General features: G+C 56.0%; 24 non-coding genes across 24 annotated transcripts; 14 read left to right on the top strand and 10 right to left on the bottom strand.

Annotated features, from left to right (window-relative positions):
• Positions 1 to 461: 461 nt before the first annotated feature.
• On the bottom strand, positions 462 to 533 carry trnad-guc (transfer RNA aspartic acid (anticodon GUC)). Its single transcript has one exon. It is a non-coding gene; the product is annotated as a tRNA-Asp (tRNA).
• Positions 534 to 948: 415 nt separating this feature from the next.
• trnas-uga (transfer RNA serine (anticodon UGA)) lies at positions 949 to 1,030 on the top strand. Its single transcript has one exon. It is a non-coding gene; the product is annotated as a tRNA-Ser (tRNA).
• A 1,057-nt stretch (positions 1,031 to 2,087) lies between these two features.
• trnad-guc (transfer RNA aspartic acid (anticodon GUC)) lies at positions 2,088 to 2,159 on the bottom strand. Its single transcript has one exon. It is a non-coding gene; the product is annotated as a tRNA-Asp (tRNA).
• A 415-nt stretch (positions 2,160 to 2,574) lies between these two features.
• trnas-uga (transfer RNA serine (anticodon UGA)) lies at positions 2,575 to 2,656 on the top strand. The gene has a single exon. It is a non-coding gene; the product is annotated as a tRNA-Ser (tRNA).
• Positions 2,657 to 5,387: 2,731 nt separating this feature from the next.
• trnad-guc (transfer RNA aspartic acid (anticodon GUC)) lies at positions 5,388 to 5,459 on the bottom strand. The gene has a single exon. It is a non-coding gene; the product is annotated as a tRNA-Asp (tRNA).
• Positions 5,460 to 5,874: 415 nt separating this feature from the next.
• On the top strand, positions 5,875 to 5,956 carry trnas-uga (transfer RNA serine (anticodon UGA)). The gene has a single exon. It is a non-coding gene; the product is annotated as a tRNA-Ser (tRNA).
• Positions 5,957 to 7,393: 1,437 nt separating this feature from the next.
• On the bottom strand, positions 7,394 to 7,465 carry trnad-guc (transfer RNA aspartic acid (anticodon GUC)). Its single transcript has one exon. It is a non-coding gene; the product is annotated as a tRNA-Asp (tRNA).
• A 415-nt stretch (positions 7,466 to 7,880) lies between these two features.
• On the top strand, positions 7,881 to 7,962 carry trnas-uga (transfer RNA serine (anticodon UGA)). The gene has a single exon. It is a non-coding gene; the product is annotated as a tRNA-Ser (tRNA).
• Positions 7,963 to 10,647: 2,685 nt separating this feature from the next.
• trnad-guc (transfer RNA aspartic acid (anticodon GUC)) lies at positions 10,648 to 10,719 on the bottom strand. The gene has a single exon. It is a non-coding gene; the product is annotated as a tRNA-Asp (tRNA).
• Positions 10,720 to 10,926: 207 nt separating this feature from the next.
• On the top strand, positions 10,927 to 11,009 carry trnal-cag (transfer RNA leucine (anticodon CAG)). The gene has a single exon. It is a non-coding gene; the product is annotated as a tRNA-Leu (tRNA).
• Positions 11,010 to 11,134: 125 nt separating this feature from the next.
• trnas-uga (transfer RNA serine (anticodon UGA)) lies at positions 11,135 to 11,216 on the top strand. Its single transcript has one exon. It is a non-coding gene; the product is annotated as a tRNA-Ser (tRNA).
• A 2,661-nt stretch (positions 11,217 to 13,877) lies between these two features.
• On the bottom strand, positions 13,878 to 13,949 carry trnad-guc (transfer RNA aspartic acid (anticodon GUC)). The gene has a single exon. It is a non-coding gene; the product is annotated as a tRNA-Asp (tRNA).
• Positions 13,950 to 14,364: 415 nt separating this feature from the next.
• On the top strand, positions 14,365 to 14,446 carry trnas-uga (transfer RNA serine (anticodon UGA)). Its single transcript has one exon. It is a non-coding gene; the product is annotated as a tRNA-Ser (tRNA).
• A 2,301-nt stretch (positions 14,447 to 16,747) lies between these two features.
• trnad-guc (transfer RNA aspartic acid (anticodon GUC)) lies at positions 16,748 to 16,819 on the bottom strand. The gene has a single exon. It is a non-coding gene; the product is annotated as a tRNA-Asp (tRNA).
• Positions 16,820 to 17,026: 207 nt separating this feature from the next.
• Positions 17,027 to 17,109, top strand: trnal-cag (transfer RNA leucine (anticodon CAG)). The gene has a single exon. It is a non-coding gene; the product is annotated as a tRNA-Leu (tRNA).
• A 125-nt stretch (positions 17,110 to 17,234) lies between these two features.
• Positions 17,235 to 17,316, top strand: trnas-uga (transfer RNA serine (anticodon UGA)). The gene has a single exon. It is a non-coding gene; the product is annotated as a tRNA-Ser (tRNA).
• Positions 17,317 to 18,333: 1,017 nt separating this feature from the next.
• On the bottom strand, positions 18,334 to 18,405 carry trnad-guc (transfer RNA aspartic acid (anticodon GUC)). The gene has a single exon. It is a non-coding gene; the product is annotated as a tRNA-Asp (tRNA).
• A 415-nt stretch (positions 18,406 to 18,820) lies between these two features.
• On the top strand, positions 18,821 to 18,902 carry trnas-uga (transfer RNA serine (anticodon UGA)). The gene has a single exon. It is a non-coding gene; the product is annotated as a tRNA-Ser (tRNA).
• A 1,077-nt stretch (positions 18,903 to 19,979) lies between these two features.
• trnad-guc (transfer RNA aspartic acid (anticodon GUC)) lies at positions 19,980 to 20,051 on the bottom strand. The gene has a single exon. It is a non-coding gene; the product is annotated as a tRNA-Asp (tRNA).
• A 207-nt stretch (positions 20,052 to 20,258) lies between these two features.
• trnal-cag (transfer RNA leucine (anticodon CAG)) lies at positions 20,259 to 20,341 on the top strand. The gene has a single exon. It is a non-coding gene; the product is annotated as a tRNA-Leu (tRNA).
• Positions 20,342 to 20,466: 125 nt separating this feature from the next.
• On the top strand, positions 20,467 to 20,548 carry trnas-uga (transfer RNA serine (anticodon UGA)). The gene has a single exon. It is a non-coding gene; the product is annotated as a tRNA-Ser (tRNA).
• A 1,823-nt stretch (positions 20,549 to 22,371) lies between these two features.
• On the bottom strand, positions 22,372 to 22,443 carry trnad-guc (transfer RNA aspartic acid (anticodon GUC)). The gene has a single exon. It is a non-coding gene; the product is annotated as a tRNA-Asp (tRNA).
• Positions 22,444 to 22,650: 207 nt separating this feature from the next.
• Positions 22,651 to 22,733, top strand: trnal-cag (transfer RNA leucine (anticodon CAG)). Its single transcript has one exon. It is a non-coding gene; the product is annotated as a tRNA-Leu (tRNA).
• A 125-nt stretch (positions 22,734 to 22,858) lies between these two features.
• On the top strand, positions 22,859 to 22,940 carry trnas-uga (transfer RNA serine (anticodon UGA)). The gene has a single exon. It is a non-coding gene; the product is annotated as a tRNA-Ser (tRNA).
• Positions 22,941 to 24,099: the final 1,159 nt, after the last annotated feature.

Genomic DNA, 24,099 nt, shown 5'->3' on the forward strand with positions numbered 1-24,099 from the left:
TATATAATAAATCATAGATAAATAAATAAATAAATCCTTCCCTGGGTCAGAGGCCGCACATCGGGTCAAAAACAAGCGGAGTTGCTGCCGGACGTGGTGGCGCGCGCCTGTGATCCAAGCTCCTGGGAGGCTGAGGCTCGAGGACGGCTTGAGCTGAGGAGATCTGTGTGGCGGTGGGCTGTGCCGATCAGGGGTCCGTGTTAAAATCGGCATCGATATGGTGACCCCGGGGGAGCCCAGGGTCACCAGGTCGTCTAAGGAGGGGTGAACCAACCCAGGTCGGAAACGGAGCAGGTGAAAGCCCCCGTGCCAATCGGTTCTGGGACAGCTCCTGTGAGTAGCCGCCGCCGTGCAGCCTGAGTGACACAGCGGAACTCGACCTTTTGGTCGTGAGGACAAAGGCAGGTGCAACTGCTTTCTTTACGGACAACAGGCCGAGGTAGCAAAAGGAGCAGAGCAGCCTCCCCGTCGGGGAATCGAACCCCGGTCTCCCGCGTGACAGGCGGGGATACTCACCACTATACTAACGAGGACGGCACGGCAGGGCCTTTCCAGGCTCGCCGTGGCCGACCGCCTCCGCTGTGTCCCGTCATCGCACTTTCGTAGCGTTCTACGGCCAAGGCGAGGCATCCGCTGGCTGCACCGCCCCGCGTCATTCAACCGTTGGGTGTCCAGTCTCGAGCACGCTGTGAGCTTTGCGAGGGCCAGCGGCCAGCGGCCAGCAGCCCCCCGGTCAGCAGGTCAGGATGGCCGAGCGTTCTAAGGCGCTGCGTTCAGGTCGCAGTCTCCCCCGGAGGCGTGGGTTCGAACCCCACTTCTGACATAGCCGGAGCTGCTTTTGCGCTTTTTGGGACGCTGGCGTGTCTTGCGCTTCCCTCCCCGCCCTCAACGCCACGTGATCCCAAACGGTCTCCCACACCAACTGCGCCCCTACCCGCCCGTCCAGCGGTAGTCGTGGCCGAGTGGTTAAGGCGGCGGACTTGAAATCCACTGGGGTCTCCCCGCGCAGGTTCAAATCCTGCCGACTACGATGCCGGAGAGCACCGCCCCACGGGCCGGCTTGATTTCCCAAACCCCACAAGAGATGATAGCACTGCTTGTCCCGTAGCTCTTTTGCCAGCTCTTTTGCCAGCTCTCTCTCTCTCTCTCTCTCTCTCTCTCTCTCTCTCTCTCTCTCTCTCTCTCTCTCTCTATCTATCTTTGACTTGCTTTTATATACATAAATATATATAATAAATCATAGATAAATAAATAAATAAATCCTTCCCTGGGTCAGAAGCCGCACATCGGGTCAAAAACAAGCGGAGTTGCTGCCGGATGTGGTGCCGCGCGCCTGTGATCCAAGCTCCTGGGAGGCTGAGGCTCGAGGACGGCTTGAGCTGAGGAGATCTGTGTGGCGGTGGGCTGTGCCGATCAGGGGTCCGCGTTAAAATCGGCATCGATATGGTGACCCCGGGGGAGCCCAGGGTCACCAGGTCGTCTAAGGAGGGGTGAACCAACCCAGGTCGGAAACGGAGCAGGTGAAAGCCACAAAAGATGAGAGCACTGCTTGTCCCGTAGCTCATTTGCCAGCTCTCTCTCTCTCTCTATCTATCTATCATTGACTTGCTTTTATATACATAAATATATATAATAAATCATAGATAAATAAATAAATAAATCCTTCCCTGGGTCAGAGGCCGCACATCGGGTCAAAAACAAGCGGAGTTGCTGCCGGACGTGGTGGCGCGCGCCTGTGATCCAAGCTCCTGGGAGGCTGAGGCTCGAGGACGGCTTGAGCTGAGGAGATCTGTGTGGCGGTGGGCTGTGCCGATCAGGGGTCCGTGTTAAAATCGGCATCGATATGGTGACCCCGGGGGAGCCCAGGGTCACCAGGTCGTCTAAGGAGGGGTGAACCAACCCAGGTCGGAAACGGAGCAGGTGAAAGCCCCCGTGCCAATCGGTTCTGGGACAGCTCCTGTGAGTAGCCGCCGCCGTGCAGCCTGAGTGACACAGCGGAACTCGACCTTTTGGTCGTGAGGACAAAGGCAGGTGCAACTGCTTTCTTTACGGACAACAGGCCGAGGTAGCAAAAGGAGCAGAGCAGCCTCCCCGTCGGGGAATCGAACCCCGGTCTCCCGCGTGACAGGCGGGGATACTCACCACTATACTAACGAGGACGGCACGGCAGGGCCTTTCCAGGCTCGCCGTGGCCGACCGCCTCCGCTGTGTCCCGTCATCGCACTTTCGTAGCGTTCTACGGCCAAGGCGAGGCATCCGCTGGCTGCACCGCCCCGCGTCATTCAACCGTTGGGTGTCCAGTCTCGAGCACGCTGTGAGCTTTGCGAGGGCCAGCGGCCAGCGGCCAGCAGCCCCCGGGTCAGCAGGTCAGGATGGCCGAGCGTTCTAAGGCGCTGCGTTCAGGTCGCAGTCTCCCCCGGAGGCGTGGGTTCGAACCCCACTTCTGACATAGCCGGAGCTGCTTTTGCGCTTTTTGGGACGCTGGTGTGTCTTGCGCTTCCCTCCCCGCCCTCAACGCCACGTGATCCCAAACGGTCTCCCACACCAACTGCGCCCCTACCCGCCCGTCCAGCGGTAGTCGTGGCCGAGTGGTTAAGGCGGCGGACTTGAAATCCACTGGGGTCTCCCCGCGCAGGTTCAAATCCTGCCGACTACGATGCCGGAGAGCACCGCCCCACGGGCCAGCTTGATTTCCCAAACCCCACAAGAGATGATAGAACTGCTTGTCCCGTAGCTCTTTTGCCAGCTCTCTCTCTCTCTCTCTCTCTCTCTCTCTCTCTCTCTCTCTCTCTCTCTCTCTCTCTCTCTATCTATCTTTGACTTGCTTTTATATACATAAATATATATAATAAATCATAGATAAATAAATAAATAAATCCTTCCCTGGGTCAGAAGCCGCACATCGGGTCAAAAACAAGCGGAGTTGCTGCCGGACGTGGTGCCGCGCGCCTGTGATCCAAGCTCCTGGGAGGCTGAGGCTCGAGGACGGCTTGAGCTGAGGAGATCTGTGTGGCGGTGGGCTGTGCCGATCAGGGGTCCGCGTTAAAATCGGCATCGATATGGTGACCCCGGGGGAGCCCAGGGTCACCAGGTCGTCTAAGGAGGGGTGAACCAACCCAGGTCGGAAACGGAGCAGGTGAAAGCCACAAAAGATGAGAGCACTGCTTGTCCCGTAGCTCATTTGCCAGCTCTCTCTCTCTCTCTATCTATCTATCATTGACTTGCTTTTATATACATAAATATATATAATAAATCATAGATAAATAAATAAATAAATCCTTCCCTGGGTCAGAAGCCGCACATCGGGTCAAAAACAAGCGGAGTTGCTGCCGGACGTGGTGCCGCGCGCCTGTGATCCAAGCTCCTGGGAGGCTGAGGCTCGAGGACGGCTTGAGCTGAGGAGATCTGTGTGGCGGTGGGCTGTGCCGATCAGGGGTCCGCGTTAAAATCGGCATCGATATGGTGACCCCGGGGGAGCCCAGGGTCACCAGGTCGTCTAAGGAGGGGTGAACCAACCCAGGTCGGAAACGGAGCAGGTGAAAGCCACAAAAGATGAGAGCACTGCTTGTCCCGTAGCTCATTTGCCAGCTCTTTTGCCAGCTCTCTCTCTCTCTCTCTCTCTCTCTCTCTCTCTCTCTCTCTCTCTCTCTATCTATCTTTGACTTGCTTTTATATACATAAATATATATAATAAATCATAGATAAATAAATAAATAAATCCTTCCCTGGGTCAGAAGCCGCACATCGGGTCAAAAACAAGCGGAGTTGCTGCCGGACGTGGTGCCGCGCGCCTGTGATCCAAGCTCCTGGGAGGCTGAGGCTCGAGGACGGCTTGAGCTGAGGAGATCTGTGTGGCGGTGGGCTGTGCCGATCAGGGGTCCGCGTTAAAATCGGCATCGATATGGTGACCCCGGGGGAGCCCAGGGTCACCAGGTCGTCTAAGGAGGGGTGAACCAACCCAGGTCGGAAACGGAGCAGGTGAAAGCCACAAAAGATGAGAGCACTGCTTGTCCCGTAGCTCATTTGCCAGCTCTCTCTCTCTCTCTATCTATCTATCATTGACTTGCTTTTATATACATAAATATATATAATAAATCATAGATAAATAAATAAATAAATCCTTCCCTGGGTCAGAAGCCGCACATCGGGTCAAAAACAAGCGGAGTTGCTGCCGGACGTGGTGCCGCGCGCCTGTGATCCAAGCTCCTGGGAGGCTGAGGCTCGAGGACGGCTTGAGCTGAGGAGATCTGTGTGGCGGTGGGCTGTGCCGATCAGGGGTCCGCGTTAAAATCGGCATCGATATGGTGACCCCGGGGGAGCCCAGGGTCACCAGGTCGTCTAAGGAGGGGTGAACCAACCCAGGTCGGAAACGGAGCAGGTGAAAGCCACAAAAGATGAGAGCACTGCTTGTCCCGTAGCTCATTTGCCAGCTCTTTTGCCAGCTCTCTCTCTCTCTCTCTCTCTCTCTCTCTCTCTCTCTCTCTCTCTCTCTATCTATCTTTGACTTGCTTTTATATACATAAATATATATAATAAATCATAGATAAATAAATAAATAAATCCTTCCCTGGGTCAGAAGCCGCACATCGGGTCAAAAACAAGCGGAGTTGCTGCCGGACGTGGTGCCGCGCGCCTGTGATCCAAGCTCCTGGGAGGCTGAGGCTCGAGGACGGCTTGAGCTGAGGAGATCTGTGTGGCGGTGGGCTGTGCCGATCAGGGGTCCGCGTTAAAATCGGCATCGATATGGTGACCCCGGGGGAGCCCAGGGTCACCAGGTCGTCTAAGGAGGGGTGAACCAACCCAGGTCGGAAACGGAGCAGGTGAAAGCCACAAAAGATGAGAGCACTGCTTGTCCCGTAGCTCATTTGCCAGCTCTCTCTCTCTCTCTATCTATCTATCATTGACTTGCTTTTATATACATAAATATATATAATAAATCATAGATAAATAAATAAATAAATCCTTCCCTGGGTCAGAGGCCGCACATCGGGTCAAAAACAAGCGGAGTTGCTGCCGGACGTGGTGGCGCGCGCCTGTGATCCAAGCTCCTGGGAGGCTGAGGCTCGAGGACGGCTTGAGCTGAGGAGATCTGTGTGGCGGTGGGCTGTGCCGATCAGGGGTCCGTGTTAAAATCGGCATCGATATGGTGACCCCGGGGGAGCCCAGGGTCACCAGGTCGTCTAAGGAGGGGTGAACCAACCCAGGTCGGAAACGGAGCAGGTGAAAGCCCCCGTGCCAATCGGTTCTGGGACAGCTCCTGTGAGTAGCCGCCGCCGTGCAGCCTGAGTGACACAGCGGAACTCGACCTTTTGGTCGTGAGGACAAAGGCAGGTGCAACTGCTTTCTTTACGGACAACAGGCCGAGGTAGCAAAAGGAGCAGAGCAGCCTCCCCGTCGGGGAATCGAACCCCGGTCTCCCGCGTGACAGGCGGGGATACTCACCACTATACTAACGAGGACGGCACGGCAGGGCCTTTCCAGGCTCGCCGTGGCCGACCGCCTCCGCTGTGTCCCGTCATCGCACTTTCGTAGCGTTCTACGGCCAAGGCGAGGCATCCGCTGGCTGCACCGCCCCGCGTCATTCAACCGTTGGGTGTCCAGTCTCGAGCACGCTGTGAGCTTTGCGAGGGCCAGCGGCCAGCGGCCAGCAGCCCCCGGGTCAGCAGGTCAGGATGGCCGAGCGTTCTAAGGCGCTGCGTTCAGGTCGCAGTCTCCCCCGGAGGCGTGGGTTCGAACCCCACTTCTGACATAGCCGGAGCTGCTTTTGCGCTTTTTGGGACGCTGGCGTGTCTTGCGCTTCCCTCCCCGCCCTCAACGCCACGTGATCCCAAACGGTCTCCCACACCAACTGCGCCCCTACCCGCCCGTCCAGCGGTAGTCGTGGCCGAGTGGTTAAGGCGGCGGACTTGAAATCCACTGGGGTCTCCCCGCGCAGGTTCAAATCCTGCCGACTACGATGCCGGAGAGCACCGCCCCACGGGCCGGCTTGATTTCGCAAACCTCACAAGAGATGATAGCACTGCTTGTCCCGTAGCTCTTTTGCCAGCTCTCTCTCTCTCTCTCTCTCTCTCTCTCTCTCTCTCTCTCTCTCTCTCTCTATCTATCTTTGACTTGCTTTTATATACATAAATATATATAATAAATCATAGATAAATAAATAAATAAATCCTTCCCTGGGTCAGAAGCCGCACATCGGGTCAAAAACAAGCGGAGTTGCTGCCGGACGTGGTGCCGCGCGCCTGTGATCCAAGCTCCTGGGAGGCTGAGGCTCGAGGACGGCTTGAGCTGAGGAGATCTGTGTGGCGGTGGGCTGTGCCGATCAGGGGTCCGCGTTAAAATCGGCATCGATATGGTGACCCCGGGGGAGCCCAGGGTCACCAGGTCGTCTAAGGAGGGGTGAACCAACCCAGGTCGGAAACGGAGCAGGTGAAAGCCACAAAAGATGAGAGCACTGCTTGTCCCGTAGCTCATTTGCCAGCTCTCTCTCTCTCTCTATCTATCTATCATTGACTTGCTTTTATATACATAAATATATATAATAAATCATAGATAAATAAATAAATAAATCCTTCCCTGGGTCAGAAGCCGCACATCGGGTCAAAAACAAGCGGAGTTGCTGCCGGACGTGGTGCCGCGCGCCTGTGATCCAAGCTCCTGGGAGGCTGAGGCTCGAGGACGGCTTGAGCTGAGGAGATCTGTGTGGCGGTGGGCTGTGCCGATCAGGGGTCCGCGTTAAAATCGGCATCGATATGGTGACCCCGGGGGAGCCCAGGGTCACCAGGTCGTCTAAGGAGGGGTGAACCAACCCAGGTCGGAAACGGAGCAGGTGAAAGCCACAAAAGATGAGAGCACTGCTTGTCCCGTAGCTCATTTGCCAGCTCTCTCTCTCTCTCTATCTATCTATCATTGACTTGCTTTTATATACATAAATATATATAATAAATCATAGATAAATAAATAAATAAATCCTTCCCTGGGTCAGAGGCCGCACATCGGGTCAAAAACAAGCGGAGTTGCTGCCGGACGTGGTGGCGCGCGCCTGTGATCCAAGCTCCTGGGAGGCTGAGGCTCGAGGACGGCTTGAGCTGAGGAGATCTGTGTGGCGGTGGGCTGTGCCGATCAGGGGTCCGTGTTAAAATCGGCATCGATATGGTGACCCCGGGGGAGCCCAGGGTCACCAGGTCGTCTAAGGAGGGGTGAACCAACCCAGGTCGGAAACGGAGCAGGTGAAAGCCCCCGTGCCAATCGGTTCTGGGACAGCTCCTGTGAGTAGCCGCCGCCGTGCAGCCTGAGTGACACAGCGGAACTCGACCTTTTGGTCGTGAGGACAAAGGCAGGTGCAACTGCTTTCTTTACGGACAACAGGCCGAGGTAGCAAAAGGAGCAGAGCAGCCTCCCCGTCGGGGAATCGAACCCCGGTCTCCCGCGTGACAGGCGGGGATACTCACCACTATACTAACGAGGACGGCACGGCAGGGCCTTTCCAGGCTCGCCGTGGCCGACCGCCTCCGCTGTGTCCCGTCATCGCACTTTCGTAGCGTTCTACGGCCAAGGCGAGGCATCCGCTGGCTGCACCGCCCCGCGTCATTCAACCGTTGGGTGTCCAGTCTCGAGCACGCTGTGAGCTTTGCGAGGGCCAGCGGCCAGCGGCCAGCAGCCCCCGGGTCAGCAGGTCAGGATGGCCGAGCGTTCTAAGGCGCTGCGTTCAGGTCGCAGTCTCCCCCGGAGGCGTGGGTTCGAACCCCACTTCTGACATAGCCGGAGCTGCTTTTGCGCTTTTTGGGACGCTGGCGTGTCTTGCGCTTCCCTCCCCGCCCTCAACGCCACGTGATCCCAAACGGTCTCCCACACCAACTGCGCCCCTACCCGCCCGTCCAGCGGTAGTCGTGGCCGAGTGGTTAAGGCGGCGGACTTGAAATCCACTGGGGTCTCCCCGCGCAGGTTCAAATCCTGCCGACTACGATGCCGGAGAGCACCGCCCCACGGGCCGGCTTGATTTCGCAAACCTCACAAGAGATGATAGCACTGCTTGTCCCGTAGCTCTTTTGCCAGCTCTCTCTCTCTCTCTCTCTCTCTCTCTCTCTCTCTCTCTCTCTCTCTCTCTCTCTCTCTATCTATCTTTGACTTGCTTTTATATACATAAATATATATAATAAATCATAGATAAATAAATAAATAAATCCTTCCCTGGGTCAGAAGCCGCACATCGGGTCAAAAACAAGCGGAGTTGCTGCCGGACGTGGTGCCGCGCGCCTGTGATCCAAGCTCCTGGGAGGCTGAGGCTCGAGGACGGCTTGAGCTGAGGAGATCTGTGTGGCGGTGGGCTGTGCCGATCAGGGGTCCGCGTTAAAATCGGCATCGATATGGTGACCCCGGGGGAGCCCAGGGTCACCAGGTCGTCTAAGGAGGGGTGAACCAACCCAGGTCGGAAACGGAGCAGGTGAAAGCCACAAAAGATGAGAGCACTGCTTGTCCCGTAGCTCATTTGCCAGCTCTCTCTCTCTCTCTATCTATCTATCATTGACTTGCTTTTATATACATAAATATATATAATAAATCATAGATAAATAAATAAATAAATCCTTCCCTGGGTCAGAAGCCGCACATCGGGTCAAAAACAAGCGGAGTTGCTGCCGGACGTGGTGCCGCGCGCCTGTGATCCAAGCTCCTGGGAGGCTGAGGCTCGAGGACGGCTTGAGCTGAGGAGATCTGTGTGGCGGTGGGCTGTGCCGATCAGGGGTCCGCGTTAAAATCGGCATCGATATGGTGACCCCGGGGGAGCCCAGGGTCACCAGGTCGTCTAAGGAGGGGTGAACAAACCCAGGTCGGAAACGGAGCAGGTGAAAGCCACAAAAGATGAGAGCACTGCTTGTCCTGTAGCTCATTTGCCAGCTCTTTTGCCAGCTCTCTCTCTCTCTCTCTCTCTCTCTCTCTCTCTCTCTCTCTCTCTCTATCTATCTTTGACTTGCTTTTATATACATAAATATATATAATAAATCATAGATAAATAAATAAATAAATCCTTCCCTGGGTCAGAAGCCGCACATCGGGTCAAAAACAAGCGGAGTTGCTGCCGGACGTGGTGCCGCGCGCCTGTGATCCAAGCTCCTGGGAGGCTGAGGCTCGAGGACGGCTTGAGCTGAGGAGATCTGTGTGGCGGTGGGCTGTGCCGATCAGGGGTCCGCGTTAAAATCGGCATCGATATGGTGACCCCGGGGGAGCCCAGGGTCACCAGGTCGTCTAAGGAGGGGTGAACCAACCCAGGTCGGAAACGGAGCAGGTGAAAGCCACAAAAGATGAGAGCACTGCTTGTCCCGTAGCTCATTTGCCAGCTCTCTCTCTCTCTCTATCTATCTATCATTGACTTGCTTTTATATACATAAATATATATAATAAATCATAGATAAATAAATAAATAAATCCTTCCCTGGGTCAGAAGCCGCACATCGGGTCAAAAACAAGCGGAGTTGCTGCCGGACGTGGTGCCGCGCGCCTGTGATCCAAGCTCCTGGGAGGCTGAGGCTCGAGGACGGCTTGAGCTGAGGAGATCTGTGTGGCGGTGGGCTGTGCCGATCAGGGGTCCGCGTTAAAATCGGCATCGATATGGTGACCCCGGGGGAGCCCAGGGTCACCAGGTCGTCTAAGGAGGGGTGAACCAACCCAGGTCGGAAACGGAGCAGGTGAAAGCCACAAAAGATGAGAGCACTGCTTGTCCCGTAGCTCATTTGCCAGCTCTCTCTCTCTCTCTATCTATCTATCATTGACTTGCTTTTATATACATAAATATATATAATAAATCATAGATAAATAAATAAATAAATCCTTCCCTGGGTCAGAAGCCGCACATCGGGTCAAAAACAAGCGGAGTTGCTGCCGGACGTGGTGCCGCGCGCCTGTGATCCAAGCTCCTGGGAGGCTGAGGCTCGAGGACGGCTTGAGCTGAGGAGATCTGTGTGGCGGTGGGCTGTGCCGATCAGGGGTCCGCGTTAAAATCGGCATCGATATGGTGACCCCGGGGGAGCCCAGGGTCACCAGGTCGTCTAAGGAGGGGTGAACCAACCCAGGTCGGAAACGGAGCAGGTGAAAGCCACAAAAGATGAGAGCACTGCTTGTCCCGTAGCTCATTTGCCAGCTCTCTCTCTCTCTCTATCTATCTATCTTTGACTTGCTTTTATATACATAAATATATATAATAAATCATAGATAAATAAATAAATAAATCCTTCCCTGGGTCAGAGGCCGCACATCGGGTCAAAAACAAGCGGAGTTCCTGCTGGACGTGGTGGCGCGCGCCTGTGATCCAAGCTCCTGGGAGGCTGAGGCTCGAGGACGGCTTGAGCTGAGGAGATCTGTGTGGCGGTGGGCTGTGCCGATCAGGGGTCCGTGTTAAAATCGGCATCGATATGGTGACCCCGGGGGAGTCCAGGGTCACCAGGTCGTCTAAGGAGGGGTGAACCAACCCAGGTCGGAAACGGAGCAGGTGAAAGCCCCCGTGCCAATCGGTTCTGGGACAGCTCCTGTGAGTAGCCGCCGCCGTGCAGCCTGAGTGACACAGCGGAACTCGACCTTTTGGTCGTGAGGACAAAGGCAGGTGCAACTGCTTTCTTTACGGACAACAGGCCGAGGTAGCAAAAGGAGCAGAGCAGCCTCCCCGTCGGGGAATCGAACCCCGGTCTCCCGCGTGACAGGCGGGGATAATCGCCACTATACTAACGAGGACGGCACGGCAGGGCCTTTCCAGGCTCGCCGTGGCCGACCGCCTCCGCTGTGTCCCGTCATCGCACTTTCGTAGCGTTCTACGGCCAAGGCGAGGCATCCGCTGGCTGCACCGCCCCGCGTCATTCAACCGTTGGGTGTCCAGTCTCGAGCACGCTGTGAGCTTTGCGAGGGCCAGCGGCCAGCGGCCAGCAGCCCCCGGGTCAGCAGGTCAGGATGGCCGAGCGGTCTAAGGCGCTGCGTTCAGGTCGCAGTCTCCCCCGGAGGCGTGGGTTCGAACCCCACTTCTGACATAGCCGGAGCTGCTTTTGCGCTTTTTGGGACGCTGGCGTGTCTTGCGCTTCCCTCCCCGCCCTCAACGCCACGTGATCCCAAACGGTCTCCCACACCAACTGCGCCCCTACCCGCCCGTCCAGCGGTAGTCGTGGCCGAGTGGTTAAGGCGGCGGACTTGAAATCCACTGGGGTCTCCCCGCGCAGGTTCAAATCCTGCCGACTACGATGCCGGAGAGCACCGCCCCACGGGCCGGCTTGATTTCCCAAACCCCACAAGAGATGATAGCACTGCTTGTCCCGTAGCTCTTTTGCCAGCTCTCTCTCTCTCTCTCTCTCTCTCTCTCTCTCTCTCTCTCTCTCTCTCTCTCTCTCTCTCTATCTATCTATCTTTGACTTGCTTTTATATACATAAATATATATAATAAATCATAGATAAATAAATAAATAAATCCTTCCCTGGGTCAGAAGCCGCACATCGGGTCAAAAACAAGCGGAGTTGCTGCCGGACGTGGTGCCGCGCGCCTGTGATCCAAGCTCCTGGGAGGCTGAGGCTCGAGGACGGCTTGAGCTGAGGAGATCTGTGTGGCGGTGGGCTGTGCCGATCAGGGGTCCGCGTTAAAATCGACATCGATATGGTGACCCCGGGGGAGCCCAGGGTCACCAGGTCGTCTAAGGAGGGGTGAACCAACCCAGGTCGGAAACGGAGCAGGTGAAAGCCACAAAAGATGAGAGCACTGCTTGTCCCGTAGCTCATTTGCCAGCTCTCTCTATCTATCTATCTTTGACTTGCTTTTATATACATAAATATATATAATAAATCATAGATAAATAAATAAATAAATCCTTCCCTGGGTCAGAAGCCGCACATCGGGTCAAAAACAAGCGGAGTTGCTGCCGGATGTGGTGCCGCGCGCCTGTGATCCAAGCTCCTGGGAGGCTGAGGCTCGAGGACGGCTTGAGCTGAGGAGATCTGTGTGGCGGTGGGCTGTGCCGATCAGGGGTCCGCGTTAAAATCGGCATCGATATGGTGACCCCGGGGGAGCCCAGGGTCACCAGGTCGTCTAAGGAGGGGTGAACCAACCCAGGTCGGAAACGGAGCAGGTGAAAGCCACAAAAGATGAGAGCACTGCTTGTCCCGTAGCTCATTTGCCAGCTCTCTCTCTCTCTCTATCTATCTATCATTGACTTGCTTTTATATACATAAATATATATAATAAATCATAGATAAATAAATAAATAAATCCTTCCCTGGGTCAGAAGCCGCACATCGGGTCAAAAACAAGCGGAGTTGCTGCCGGACGTGGTGCCGCGCGCCTGTGATCCAAGCTCCTGGGAGGCTGAGGCTCGAGGACGGCTTGAGCTGAGGAGATCTGTGTGGCGGTGGGCTGTGCCGATCAGGGGTCCGCGTTAAAATCGGCATCGATATGGTGACCCCGGGGGAGCCCAGGGTCACCAGGTCGTCTAAGGAGGGGTGAACCAACCCAGGTCGGAAACGGAGCAGGTGAAAGCCACAAAAGATGAGAGCACTGCTTGTCCCGTAGCTCATTTGCCAGCCCTTTTGCCAGCTCTCTCTCTCTCTCTCTCTCTCTCTATCTATCTTTGACTTGCTTTTATATACATAAATATATATAATAAATCATAGATAAATAAATAAATAAATCCTTCCCTGGGTCAGAAGCCGCACATCGGGTCAAAAACAAGCGGAGTTGCTGCCGGACGTGGTGCCGCGCGCCTGTGATCCAAGCTCCTGGGAGGCTGAGGCTCGAGGACGGCTTGAGCTGAGGAGATCTGTGTGGCGGTGGGCTGTGCCGATCAGGGGTCCGCGTTAAAATCGGCATCGATATGGTGACCCCGGGGGAGCCCAGGGTCACCAGGTCGTCTAAGGAGGGGTGAACCAACCCAGGTCGGAAACGGAGCAGGTGAAAGCCACAAAAGATGAGAGCACTGCTTGTCCCGTAGCTCATTTGCCAGCTCTCTCTCTCTCTCTATCTATCTATCATTGACTTGCTTTTATATACATAAATATATATAATAAATCATAGATAAATAAATAAATAAATCCTTCCCTGGGTCAGAAGCCGCACATCGGGTCAAAAACAAGCGGAGTTGCTGCCGGACGTGGTGCCGCGCGCCTGTGATCCAAGCTCCTGGGAGGCTGAGGCTCGAGGACGGCTTGAGCTGAGGAGATCTGTGTGGCGGTGGGCTGTGCCGATCAGGGGTCCGCGTTAAAATCAGCATCGATATGGTGACCCCGGGGGAGCCCAGGGTCACCAGGTCGTCTAAGGAGGGGTGAACCAACCCAGGTCGGAAACGGAGCAGGTGAAAGCCACAAAAGATGAGAGCACTGCTTGTCCCGTAGCTCATTTGCCAGCTCTCTCTCTCTCTCTATCTATCTATCTTTGACTTGCTTTTATATACATAAATATATATAATAAATCATAGATAAATAAATAAATAAATCCTTCCCTGGGTCAGAGGCCGCACATCGGGTCAAAAACAAGCGGAGTTCCTGCCGGACGTGGTGGCGCGCGCCTGTGATCCAAGCTCCTGGGAGGCTGAGGCTCGAGGACGGCTTGAGCTGAGGAGATCTGTGTGGCGGTGGGCTGTGCCGATCAGGGGTCCGTGTTAAAATCGGCATCGATATGGTGACCCCGGGGGAGCCCAGGGTCACCAGGTCGTCTAAGGAGGGGTGAACCAACCCAGGTCGGAAACGGAGCAGGTGAAAGCCCCCGTGCCAATCGGTTCTGGGACAGCTCCTGTGAGTAGCCGCCGCCGTGCAGCCTGAGTGACACAGCGGAACTCGACCTTTTGGTCGTGAGGACAAAGGCAGGTGCAACTGCTTTCTTTACGGACAACAGGCCGAGGTAGCAAAAGGAGCAGAGCAGCCTCCCCGTCGGGGAATCGAACCCCGGTCTCCCGCGTGACAGGCGGGGATACTCACCACTATACTAACGAGGACGGCACGGCAGGGCCTTTCCAGGCTCGCCGTGGCCGACCGCCTCCGCTGTGTCCCGTCATCGCACTTTCGTAGCGTTCTACGGCCAAGGCGAGGCATCCGCTGGCTGCACCGCCCCGCGTCATTCAACCGTTGGGTGTCCAGTCTCGAGCACGTTGTGAGCTTTGCGAGGGCCAGCGGCCAGCGGCCAGCAGCCCCCGGGTCAGCAGGTCAGGATGGCCGAGCGTTCTAAGGCGCTGCGTTCAGGTCGCAGTCTCCCCCGGAGGCGTGGGTTCGAACCCCACTTCTGACATAGCCGGAGCTGCTTTTGCGCTTTTTGGGACGCTGGCGTGTCTTGCGCTTCCCTCCCCGCCCTCAACGCCACGTGATCCCAAACGGTCTCCCACACCAACTGCGCCCCTACCCGCCCGTCCAGCGGTAGTCGTGGCCGAGTGGTTAAGGCGGCGGACTTGAAATCCACTGGGGTCTCCCCGCGCAGGTTCAAATCCTGCCGACTACGATGCCGGAGAGCACCGCCCCACGGGCCGGCTTGATTTCCCAAACCCCACAAGAGATGATAGCACTGCTTGTCCCGTAGCTCTTTTGCCAGCTCTTTTGCCAGCTCTCTCTCTCTCTCTCTCTCTCTCTCTCTCTCTCTCTCTCTCTCTCTCTCTCTCTCTCTCTATCTATCTTTGACTTGCTTTTATATACATAAATATATATAATAAATCATAGATAAATAAATAAATAAATCCTTCCCTGGGTCAGAAGCCGCACATCGGGTCAAAAACAAGCGGAGTTGCTGCCGGACGTGGTGCCGCGCGCCTGTGATCCAAGCTCCTGGGAGGCTGAGGCTCGAGGACGGCTTGAGCTGAGGAGATCTGTGTGGCGGTGGGCTGTGCCGATCAGGGGTCCGCGTTAAAATCGGCATCGATATGGTGACCCCGGGGGAGCCCAGGGTCACCAGGTCGTCTAAGGAGGGGTGAACCAACCCAGGTCGGAAACGGAGCAGGTGAAAGCCACAAAAGATGAGAGCACTGCTTGTCCCGTAGCTCATTTGCCAGCTCTCTCTCTCTCTCTATCTATCTATCATTGACTTGCTTTTATATACATAAATATATATAATAAATCATAGATAAATAAATAAATAAATCCTTCCCTGGGTCAGAAGCCGCACATCGGGTCAAAAACAAGCGGAGTTGCTGCCGGACGTGGTGCCGCGCGCCTGTGATCCAAGCTCCTGGGAGGCTGAGGCTCGAGGACGGCTTGAGCTGAGGAGATCTGTGTGGCGGTGGGCTGTGCCGATCAGGGGTCCGCGTTAAAATCGGCATCGATATGGTGACCCCGGGGGAGCCCAGGGTCACCAGGTCGTCTAAGGAGGGGTGAACCAACCCAGGTCGGAAACGGAGCAGGTGAAAGCCACAAAAGATGAGAGCACTGCTTGTCCCGTAGCTCATTTGCCAGCTCTTTTGCCAGCTCTCTCTCTCTCTCTCTCTCTCTCTCTCTCTCTCTCTCTCTCTCTCTCTATCTATCTTTGACTTGCTTTTATATACATAAATATATATAATAAATCATAGATAAATAAATAAATAAATCCTTCCCTGGGTCAGAAGCCGCACATCGGGTCAAAAACAAGCGGAGTTGCTGCCGGACGTGGTGCCGCGCGCCTGTGATCCAAGCTCCTGGGAGGCTGAGGCTCGAGGACGGCTTGAGCTGAGGAGATCTGTGTGGCGGTGGGCTGTGCCGATCAGGGGTCCGCGTTAAAATCGGCATCGATATGGTGACCCCGGGGGAGCCCAGGGTCACCAGGTCGTCTAAGGAGGGGTGAACCAACCCAGGTCGGAAACGGAGCAGGTGAAAGCCACAAAAGATGAGAGCACTGCTTGTCCCGTAGCTCATTTGCCAGCTCTCTCTCTCTCTCTATCTATCTATCATTGACTTGCTTTTATATACATAAATATATATAATAAATCATAGATAAATAAATAAATAAATCCTTCCCTGGGTCAGAAGCCGCACATCGGGTCAAAAACAAGCGGAGTTGCTGCCGGACGTGGTGCCGCGCGCCTGTGATCCAAGCTCCTGGGAGGCTGAGGCTCGAGGACGGCTTGAGCTGAGGAGATCTGTGTGGCGGTGGGCTGTGCCGATCAGGGGTCCGCGTTAAAATCGGCATCGATATGGTGACCCCGGGGGAGCCCAGGGTCACCAGGTCGTCTAAGGAGGGGTGAACCAACCCAGGTCGGAAACGGAGCAGGTGAAAGCCACAAAAGATGAGAGCACTGCTTGTCCCGTAGCTCATTTGCCAGCTCTCTCTCTCTCTCTATCTATCTATCTTTGACTTGCTTTTATATACATAAATATATATAATAAATCATAGATAAATAAATAAATAAATCCTTCCCTGGGTCAGAGGCCGCACATCGGGTCAAAAACAAGCGGAGTTGCTGCCGGACGTGGTGGCGCGCGCCTGTGATCCAAGCTCCTGGGAGGCTGAGGCTCGAGGACGGCTTGAGCTGAGGAGATCTGTGTGGCGGTGGGCTGTGCCGATCAGGGGTCCGTGTTAAAATCGGCATCGATATGGTGACCCCGGGGGAGCCCAGGGTCACCAGGTCGTCTAAGGAGGGGTGAACCAACCCAGGTCGGAAACGGAGCAGGTGAAAGCCCCCGTGCCAATCGGTTCTGGGACAGCTCCTGTGAGTAGCCGCCGCCGTGCAGCCTGAGTGACACAGCGGAACTCGACCTTTTGGTCGTGAGGACAAAGGCAGGTGCAACTGCTTTCTTTACGGACAACAGGCCGAGGTAGCAAAAGGAGCAGAGCAGCCTCCCCGTCGGGGAATCGAACCCCGGTCTCCCGCGTGACAGGCGGGGATACTCACCACTATACTAACGAGGAAGGCACGGCAGGGCCTTTCCAGGCTCGCCGTGGCCGACCGCCTCCGCTGTGTCCCGTCATCGCACTTTCGTAGCGTTCTACGGCCAAGGCGAGGCATCCGCTGGCTGCACCGCCCCGCGTCATTCAACCGTTGGGTGTCCAGTCTTGAGCACGCTGTGAGCTTTGCGAGGGCCAGCGGCCAGCGGCCAGCAGCCCCCGGGTCAGCAGGTCAGGATGGCCGAGCGGTCTAAGGCGCTGCGTTCAGGTCGCAGTCTCCCCCGGAGGCGTGGGTTCGAACCCCACTTCTGACATAGCCGGAGCTGCTTTTGCGCTTTTTGGGACGCTGGCGTGTCTTGCGCTTCCCTCCCCGCCCTCAACGCCACGTGATCCCAAACGGTCTCCCACACCAACTGCGCCCCTACCCGCCCGTCCAGCGGTAGTCGTGGCCGAGTGGTTAAGGCGGCGGACTTGAAATCCACTGGGGTCTCCCCGCGCAGGTTCAAATCCTGCCGACTACGATGCCGGAGAGCACCGCCCCACGGGCCGGCTTGATTTCCCAAACCCCACAAGAGATGATAGCACTGCTTGTCCCGTAGCTCTTTTGCCAGCTCTCTCTCTCTCTCTCTCTCTCTCTCTCTCTATCTATCTTTGACTTGCTTTTATATACATAAATATATATAATAAATCATAGATAAATAAATAAATAAATCCTTCCCTGGGTCAGAAGCCGCACATCGGGTCAAAAACAAGCGGAGTTGCTGCCGGACGTGGTGCCGCGCGCCTGTGATCCAAGCTCCTGGGAGGCTGAGGCTCGAGGACGGCTTGAGCTGAGGAGATCTGTGTGGCGGTGGGCTGTGCCGATCAGGGGTCCGCGTTAAAATGGGCATCGATATGGTGACCCCGGGGGAGCCCAGGGTCACCAGGTCGTCTAAGGAGGGGTGAACCAACCCAGGTCGGAAACGGAGCAGGTGAAAGCCACAAAAGATGAGAGCACTGCTTGTCCCGTAGCTCATTTGCCAGCTCTCTCTCTCTCTCTATCTATCTATCATTGACTTGCTTTTATATACATAAATATATATAATAAATCATAGATAAATAAATAAATAAATCCTTCCCTGGGTCAGAGGCCGCACATCGGGTCAAAAACAAGCGGAGTTGCTGCTGGACGTGGTGGCGCGCGCCTGTGATCCAAGCTCCTGGGAGGCTGAGGCTCGAGGACGGCTTGAGCTGAGGAGATCTGTGTGGCGGTGGGCTGTGCCGATCAGGGGTCCGTGTTAAAATCGGCATCGATATGGTGACCCCGGGGGAGCCCAGGGTCACCAGGTCGTCTAAGGAGGGGTGAACCAACCCAGGTCGGAAACGGAGCAGGTGAAAGCCCCCGTGCCAATCGGTTCTGGGACAGCTCCTGTGAGTAGCCGCCGCCGTGCAGCCTGAGTGACACAGCGGAACTCGACCTTTTGGTCGTGAGGACAAAGGCAGGTGCAACTGCTTTCTTTACGGACAACAGGCCGAGGTAGCAAAAGGAGCAGAGCAGCCTCCCCGTCGGGGAATTGAACCCCGGTCTCCCGCGTGACAGGCGGGGATACTCACCACTATACTAACGAGGACGGCACGGCAGGGCCTTTCCAGGCTCGCCGTGGCCGACCGCCTCCGCTGTGTCCCGTCATCGCACTTTCGTAGCGTTCTACGGCCAAGGCGAGGCATCCGCTGGCTGCACCGCCCCGCGTCATTCAACCGTTGGGTGTCCAGTCTCGAGCACGCTGTGAGCTTTGCGAGGGCCAGCGGCCAGCGGCCAGCAGCCCCCGGGTCAGCAGGTCAGGATGGCCGAGCGTTCTAAGGCGCTGCGTTCAGGTCGCAGTCTCCCCCGGAGGCGTGGGTTCGAACCCCACTTCTGACATAGCCGGAGCTGCTTTTGCGCTTTTTGGGACGCTGGCGTGTCTTGCGCTTCCCTCCCCGCCCTCAACGCCACGTGATCCCAAACGGTCTCCCACACCAACTGCGCCCCTACCCGCCCGTCCAGCGGTAGTCGTGGCCGAGTGGTTAAGGCGGCGGACTTGAAATCCACTGGGGTCTCCCCGCGCAGGTTCAAATCCTGCCGACTACGATGCCGGAGAGCACCGCCCCACGGGCTGGCTTGATTTCCCAAACCCCACAAGAGATGATAGCACTGCTTGTCCCGTAGCTCTTTTGCCAGCTCTTTTGCCAGCTCTTTTGCCAGCTCTCTCTCTCTCTCTCTCTCTCTCTCTCTCTCTCTCTCTCTCTCTCTCTCTCTCTCTCTCTCTCTCTATCTATCTTTGACTTGCTTTTATATACATAAATATATATAATAAATCATAGATAAATAAATAAATAAATCCTTCCCTGGGTCAGAAGCCGCACATCGGGTCAAAAACAAGCGGAGTTGCTGCCGGACGTGGTGCCGCGCGCCTGTGATCCAAGCTCCTGGGAGGCTGAGGCTCGAGGACGGCTTGAGCTGAGGAGATCTGTGTGGCGGTGGGCTGTGCCGATCAGGGGTCCGCGTTAAAATCGGCATCGATATGGTGACCCCGGGGGAGCCCAGGGTCACCAGGTCGTCTAAGGAGGGGTGAACCAACCCAGGTCGGAAACGGAGCAGGTGAAAGCCACAAAAGATGAGAGCACTGCTTGTCCCGTAGCTCATTTGCCAGCTCTCTCTCTCTCTCTATCTATCTATCATTGACTTGCTTTTATATACATAAATATATATAATAAATCATAGATAAATAAATAAATAAATCCTTCCCTGGGTCAGAAGCCGCACATCGGGTCAAAAACAAGCGGAGTTGCTGCCGGACGTGGTGCCGCGCGCCTGTGATCCAAGCTCCTGGGAGGCTGAGGCTCGAGGACGGCTTGAGCTGAGGAGATCTGTGTGGCGGTGGGCTGTGCCGATCAGGGGTCCGCGTTAAAATCGGCATCGATATGGTGACCCCGGGGGAGCCCAGGGTCACCAGGTCGTCTAAGGAGGGGTGAACCAACCCAGGTCGGAAACGGAGCAGGTGAAAGCCCCCGTGCCAATCGGTTCTGGGACAGCTCCTGTGAGTAGCCGCCGCCGTGCAGCCTGAGTGACACAGCGGAACTCGACCTTTTGGTCGTGAGGACAAAGGCAGGTGCAACTGCTTTCTTTACGGACAACAGGCCGAGGTAGCAAAAGGAGCAGAGCAGCCTCCCCGTCGGGGAATCGAACCCCGGTCTCCCGCGTGACAGGCGGGGATACTCGCCACTATACTAACGAGGACGGCACGGCAGGGCCTTTCCAGGCTCGCCGTGGCCGACCGCCTCCGCTGTGTCCCGTCATCGCACTTTCGTAGCGTTCTACGGCCAAGGCGAGGCATCCGCTGGCTGCACCGCCCCGCGTCATTCAACCGTTGGGTGTCCAGTCTCGAGCACGCTGTGAGCTTTGCGAGGGCCAGCGGCCAGCGGCCAGCAGCCCCCGGGTCAGCAGGTCAGGATGGCCGAGCGGTCTAAGGCGCTGCGTTCAGGTCGCAGTCTCCCCCGGAGGCGTGGGTTCAAACCCCACTTCTGACATAGCCGGAGCTGCTTTTGCGCTTTTTGGGACGCTGGCGTGTCTTGCGCTTCCCTCCCCGCCCTCAACGCCACGTGATCCCAAACGGTCTCCCACACCAACTGCGCCCCTACCCGCCCGTCCAGCGGTAGTCGTGGCCGAGTGGTTAAGGCGGCGGACTTGAAATCCACTGGGGTCTCCCCGCGCAGGTTCAAATCCTGCCGACTACGATGCCGGAGAGCACCGCCCCACGGGCCGGCTTGATTTCCCAAACCCCACAAGAGATGATAGCACTGCTTGTCCCGTAGCTCTTTTGCCAGCTCTCTCTCTCTCTCTCTCTCTCTCTCTCTCTCTCTCTCTATCTATCTTTGACTTGCTTTTATATACATAAATATATATAATAAATCATAGATAAATAAATAAATAAATCCTTCCCTGGGTCAGAAGCCGCACATCGGGTCAAAAACAAGCGGAGTTGCTGCCGGACGTGGTGCCGCGCGCCTGTGATCCAAGCTCCTGGGAGGCTGAGGCTCGAGGACGGCTTGAGCTGAGGAGATCTGTGTGGCGGTGGGCTGTGCCGATCAGGGGTCCGCGTTAAAATCGGCATCGATATGGTGACCCCGGGGGAGCCCAGGGTCACCAGGTCGTCTAAGGAGGGGTGAACCAACCCAGGTCGGAAACGGAGCAGGTGAAAGCCACAAAAGATGAGAGCACTGCTTGTCCCGTAGCTCATTTGCCAGCTCTCTCTCTCTCTCTATCTATCTATCATTGACTTGCTTTTATATACATAAATATATATAATAAATCATAGATAAATAAATAAATAAATCCTTCCCTGGGTCAGAAGCCGCACATCGGGTCAAAAACAAGCGGAGTTGCTGCCGGACGTGGTGCCGCGCGCCTGTGATCCAAGCTCCTGGGAGGCTGAGGCTCGAGGACGGCTTGAGCTGAGGAGATCTGTGTGGCGGTGGGCTGTGCCGATCAGGGGTCCGCGTTAAAATCGGCATCGATATGGTGACCCCGGGGGAGCCCAGGGTCACCAGGTCGTCTAAGGAGGGGTGAACCAACCCAGGTCGGAAACGGAGCAGGTGAAAGCCACAAAAGATGAGAGCACTGCTTGTCCCGTAGCTCATTTGCCAGCTCTCTCTCTCTCTCTCTATCTATCTTTGACTTGCTTTTATATACATAAATATATATAATAAATCATAGATAAATAAATAAATAAATCCTTCCCTGGGTCAGAAGCCGCACATCGGGTCAAAAACAAGCGGAGTTGCTGCCGGACGTGGTGCCGCGCGCCTGTGATCCAAGCTCCTGGGAGGCTGAGGCTCGAGGACGGCTTGAGCTGAGGAGATCTGTGTGGCGGTGGGCTGTGCCGATCAGGGGTCCGCGTTAAAATCGGCATCGATATGGTGACCCCGGGGGAGCCCAGGGTCACCAGGTCGTCTAAGGAGGGGTGAACCAACCCAGGTCGGAAACGGAGCAGGTGAAAGCCACAAAAGATGAGAGCACTGCTTGTCCCGTAGCTCATTTGCCAGCTCTCTCTCTCTCTCTATCTATCTATCTTTGACTTGCTTTTATATACATAAATATATATAATAAATCATAGATAAATAAATAAATAAATCCTTCCCTGGGTCAGAGGCCGCACATCGGGTCAAAAACAAGCGGAGTTGCTGCCGGACGTGGTGGCGCGCGCCTGTGATCCAAGCTCCTGCGAGGCTGAGGCTCGAGGACGGCTTGAGCTGAGGAGATCTGTGTGGCGGTGGGCTGTGCCGATCAGGGGTCCGTGTTAAAATCGGCATCGATATGGTGACCCCGGGGGAGCCCAGGGTCACCAGGTCGTCTAAGGAGGGGTGAACCAACCCAGGTCGGAAACGGAGCAGGTGAAAGCCCCCGTGCCAATCGGTTCTGGGACAGCTCCTGTGAGTAGCCGCCGCCGTGCAGCCTGAGTGACACAGCGGAACTCGACCTTTTGGTCGTGAGGACAAAGGCAGGTGCAACTGCTTTCTTTACGGACAACAGGCCGAGGTAGCAAAAGGAGCAGAGCAGCCTCCCCGTCGGGGAATCGAACCCCGGTCTCCCGCGTGACAGGCGGGGATACTCACCACTATACTAACGAGGACGGCACGGCAGGGCCTTTCCAGGCTCGCCGTGGCCGACCGCCTCCGCTGTGTCCCGTCATCGCACTTTCGTAGCGTTCTACGGCCAAGGCGAGGCATCCGCTGGCTGCACCGCCCCGCGTCATTCAACCGTTGGGCGTCCAGTCTCGAGCACGCTGTGAGCTTTGCGAGGGCCAGCGGCCAGCGGCCAGCAGCCCCCGGGTCAGCAGGTCAGGATGGCCGAGCGGTCTAAGGCGCTGTGTTCAGGTCGCAGTCTCCCCCGGAGGCGTGGGTTCGAACCCCACTTCTGACATAGCCGGAGCTGCTTTTGCGCTTTTTGGGACGCTGGCGTGTCTTGCGCTTCCCTCCCCGCCCTCAACGCCACGTGATCCCAAACGGTCTCCCACACCAACTGCGCCCCTACCCGCCCGTCCAGCGGTAGTCGTGGCCGAGTGGTTAAGGCGGCGGACTTGAAATCCACTGGGGTCTCCCTGCGCAGGTTCAAATCCTGCCGACTACGATGCCGGAGAGCACTGCCCCACGGGCCGGCTTGATTTCCCAAACCCCACAAGAGATGATAGCACTGCTTGTCCCGTAGCTCTTTTGCCAGCTCTCTCTCTCTCTCTCTCTCTCTCTCTCTCTCTCTCTCTCTCTATCTATCTATCTTTGACTTGCTTTTATATACATAAATATATATAATAAATCATAGATAAATAAATAAATAAATCCTTCCCTGGGTCAGAAGCCGCACATCGGGTCAAAAACAAGCGGAGTTGCTGCCGGACGTGGTGCCGCGCGCCTGTGATCCAAGCTCCTGGGAGGCTGAGGCTCGAGGACGGCTTGAGCTGAGGAGATCTGTGTGGCGGTGGGCTGTGCCGATCAGGGGTCCGCGTTAAAATCGGCATCGATATGGTGACCCCGGGGGAGCCCAGGGTCACCAGGTCGTCTAAGGAGGGGTGAACCAACCCAGGTCGGAAACGGAGCAGGTGAAAGCCACAAAAGATGAGAGCACTGCTTGTCCCGTAGCTCATTTGCCAGCTCTCTCTCTCTCTCTATCTATCTATCATTGACTTGCTTTTATATACATAAATATATATAATAAATCATAGATAAATAAATAAATAAATCCTTCCCTGGGTCAGAAGCCGCACATCGGGTCAAAAACAAGCGGAGTTGCTGCCGGACGTGGTGCCGCGCGCCTGTGATCCAAGCTCCTGGGAGGCTGAGGCTCGAGGACGGCTTGAGCTGAGGAGATCTGTGTGGCGGTGGGCTGTGCCGATCAGGGGTCCGCGTTAAAATCGGCATCGATATGGTGACCCCGGGGGAGCCCAGGGTCACCAGGTCGTCTAAGGAGGGGTGAACCAACCCAGGTCGGAAACGGAGCAGGTGAAAGCCACAAAAGATGAGAGCACTGCTTGTCCCGTAGCTCATTTGCCAGCTCTCTCTCTCTCTCTATCTATCTATCTTTGACTTGCTTTTATATACATAAATATATATAATAAATCATAGATAAATAAATAAATAAATCCTTCCCTGGGTCAGAAGCCGCACATCGGGTCAAAAACAAGCGGAGTTGCTGCCGGACGTGGTGCCGCGCGCCTGTGATCCAAGCTCCTGGGAGGCTGAGGCTCGAGGACGGCTTGAGCTGAGGAGATCTGTGTGGCGGTGGGCTGTGCCGA

The sequence above is a fragment of the Amia ocellicauda genome, chromosome 19 (genome assembly GCF_036373705.1).
Source record: "Amia ocellicauda isolate fAmiCal2 chromosome 19, fAmiCal2.hap1, whole genome shotgun sequence".
In the NCBI taxonomy this organism is placed as follows: domain Eukaryota; kingdom Metazoa; phylum Chordata; class Actinopteri; order Amiiformes; family Amiidae; genus Amia; species Amia ocellicauda.